This window comes from Solanum dulcamara, chromosome 8 (genome assembly GCF_947179165.1).
Source record: "Solanum dulcamara chromosome 8, daSolDulc1.2, whole genome shotgun sequence".
Taxonomy (NCBI): domain Eukaryota; kingdom Viridiplantae; phylum Streptophyta; class Magnoliopsida; order Solanales; family Solanaceae; genus Solanum; species Solanum dulcamara.
In genome coordinates this window covers 26,397,875-26,401,458 of record NC_077244.1, presented here as the reverse complement: position 1 = coordinate 26,401,458, position 3,584 = coordinate 26,397,875, and the positions used below count along the sequence as shown (strand labels likewise).

General features: G+C 41.2%; 1 pseudogene; it reads left to right on the top strand.

The window, feature by feature from the left end:
* The first annotated feature begins 1,753 nt into the window (after nt 1–1,753).
* On the top strand, nt 1,754–1,871 carry LOC129901822 (5S ribosomal RNA; annotated as a pseudogene).
* The last annotated feature ends 1,713 nt before the right edge of the window (nt 1,872–3,584 follow it).

The window sequence follows — 3,584 nt, the reverse complement described above, 5'->3', positions numbered from 1 at the left end:
CTCTGATTGCATAACTGTATCTTTGATTGCATAAACCATGTTTCTGATTGCATAAGCTATATGACATTATCTGGATGCATGTCTCTGATTCTTGAGGCCCCAACTGATGTAAGCCCTAATGACATCTAAAGGGATACCTCGGATAATTACTCCCCAGTCTTCAGGTGACGGTTCACTTGACTGTTTCATCGAGTCTTAGATAATGACTTAGTTGCATATGGTTTCTCACTACTCTACTCGTATATACTGTAACCCATCCTTCCTCGAGTCCCACGATGGGCCAGGATATGTTATCGTGCACAGTGTTACTGATTCTTTCACCGCGTCCCGGGCCGGATGTGTATAGTTCCACGTACGAGGAGACGATGCCGTACGTGAGGTGTGATATATGTTATATGTTATGACGATACGATTATTCACCGAGTCCCGGGCCGGCTGTAATATGATTGTATATATGGTGAAATAAGGAAGGAACACCGAGTCCCTCCTTAGAGGGCCGGGTACATATGTATATTATGATGGTACGCTATAGACGTACACCACTCCATTCACCGAGTCCCTCACTAAAGGGCCGGATACTTTATGTAGGCATGCATATGAGATTAAAGCAATACATTGTGACCCTAAGCCCCGCAGTGAACCGGGTTTGATACAATGATATACATGATGAGATGATACCGTATACGATGGTATGATACCGTATACGATGATATGATGAAATAAAATGCATTATGATATGATGATATGTGATTATGAAAAATTGATTATAACACCGAGTTTACTAGAGGGTCGGGCACAGCATATGATGATGTGTATGATTTACGTGTCCTAAGGTGCAGGTACAGTAATTTATTTAGTTATTATACTTGTCCCCTGCATCCCTATTTCAGTTATGATCTCAGTTACGATGTGTTATGCTTTACATACTCAGTACATATATCGTACTGAACCCCTTTTCTCGGGGGGCTGCGTTTCATGCCCGCAGGTACAGATGTTTATTCTGGAGATCCATCAGCATAGGAGTTCCTCTCAGCTGAGTCGGAAGTGCTTCACTGTTCTGGAGCCTAAATTTTGATGCTGGTCACTTAATGTATATATTTGTACATTCAGGGGTACGGCGGAGGTCTTGTCCCGCCATATGTTATTGTTACTATTCTTAGAGGTCTGTAGACATGTGTATATGTGGGTTGTTTATGAGATAGTTTCGATGTTGCCTATTCGATATATTGTGAATGTTTTTGTTATAGCAGCCTTGTCGGCTCGCGTGCCCTTTCATTATATGAAACAAATGAAAGAGGCTACATGTACATGAAAAAGTTTTAACTCGTAGGGTTTTTTTTTTTTATAGTAATATCTCCTTGTTCATAGTTCAGTATGACTATAACAGATAGGTAGGTATACGGGGGTCCAGGTCGGACCCCAGTCGCGGCCTACGGGGTTGGGTCGTGACATATTAATAAGACAGTTGGTGAAACATTAAGGATAAGACTAACTAAGAAGGGTAAGTAACCCATAGTAAGAATCGTGAAAAAGGTTGAGAAATGTTATACGATGGGGTAGAATACGAACAGGATATGATGTGAATATAATGAGGATCGTTATAAAAATAAGTAAAGCGTAGTGAGAAAGTAGCTAAAGATGGGATATGGATCGTGTAATAAGAATATAAGGGTAACTTGGGTGGTGCAGCTTGGCCTACCAGATCAGCTGCTGGGTCATCATCTTTATTGGTAGCTATGCTCTTTATGGTACAGGATGGGATCATATCAATACTAACGCACCGAATCCCATCAGAACTTCGAAGTTAAGTGTGCTTGGGCGAGAATAACACTAGGATGGGTGACCCCCTAGGAAGCCCTGTGCTGCTGGGATATGAGATGCTGTGAACATATGTATATATTGGGCTTGTGAAGCATTGTGGTTGTGATATGAGATGATATGGATATATATAAACGTTAGCCTTGTATGGTATTGTTGGCGTAAAGAAGTATTGTGGATATGTGGTTCCACCGTAGAAAATATAAAGACCCCTCAAGGATGAGGGAGGTGGCCCTACAAAATCACTGATGCGTTGCGAGTCTATTAAGAGGAACAAGTGGTACCCATTGGGGTGTATATAGTGTCATAGCAGATCTAGGAGCACGGGTCACTGGAGTACGAGTACTTCCAAATGGAGAAGTTGAAATGATTATGACCGCTAGCTAGTCACTAGTGGGGAAAAATAGGAGGTGGCTTTGAATAAATTACTACATGACTCGAATACCAATAATTAGACTGGAACAGCACCTCACGATTATGTTGAGATATCGTACATGGGCAACCAAAGGTATGGATGATATAAAGAAAGGCATAGATATGGTGCAGTATACTAAAGGTGTTGGGAAAGAATCATACGCGTTGGAAAATTTGAAATAGGGGCATAAGGTAGAACACCAACAGATAGTGGCATGGGTACACCCTAAAGGGGGGAAGTGGTTTCAGGTGAGATCCCATACTGGCACGAGTTAACAAGATTTAAAAGCCAACAATGAACGGATAGAAGCCATGATAACGGAGACAATATTGAGAATTATTAGTAAGGACCTTGAATAGTATGACATCAAAGGATGAGTGCATACAAAAGGGATGAATACGACAAAAGAATCGCAATGAGAACTTAAAGATATTATAAGGGATAGCCAGGCTACACTTGACTAAAGGTTAGGATGTTGGTAACAAAGTTACTGGCTACTGATAGTGTCACGACCCAACCCCGTAGGCCGTGACTGGGGTCCGACCTGGACCCTCTTATGCGTATTTATCAGTTACACTTACGTTGAACCGTGTGTGATGTGATACTATACATAAAACCTCAATAGTTTAAAACTTTTTCATGTACCTGTAGCCTCTTTCATTCGTATCATATCATGAGAGGGCACGCACCGACGAGGCTACTATAACATAAAAACATTTACAACATGCTGTATAGGCACAGTCGAAATAAACTTATAAGCAACCAACATCCACAGACCTCTAGGAATAGTAACAGCAATATAGGGCGGGACAGGGTCCCCGCCGTACCCCTGAATGTACAAATATCTACATTAAGAGACCAGTATCAAAAGTTGGGCTCCAGAATAGTGAAGCACTTCCGACATAGCTGAGAGGAACTCCTAAGCTGATAGATATCCAAAATGAACATCTGCACCTGTAGGCATGAAACACAGCCCCCCGAGAAAAGGGGGTTCAGTACGATATATGTACTAAGTATGTAAAGTTTAACACATCATAACTGAGACCATAACTGAAATAGGGATGCAGGGGACAAGTATAATAACTTAACGAATTACTGTACCTACACCTTACGACACGTAAATCATACACATCATCATATGTTGTGCCCGGCCCTCTAGTGAACTAGGTGTCATAAGCATTTTCTCATATTCACACGTCATCGTATCACCACATATTTTATTTCATCATATCATCATATACGGTATCATATCATCATATACGGTATAATCTTATCATGTATATCATTGTATTACACCTGGTTCACTATAGGGCTCGGGGTCGCAATGTATCACTCTAATCTCATATGCATG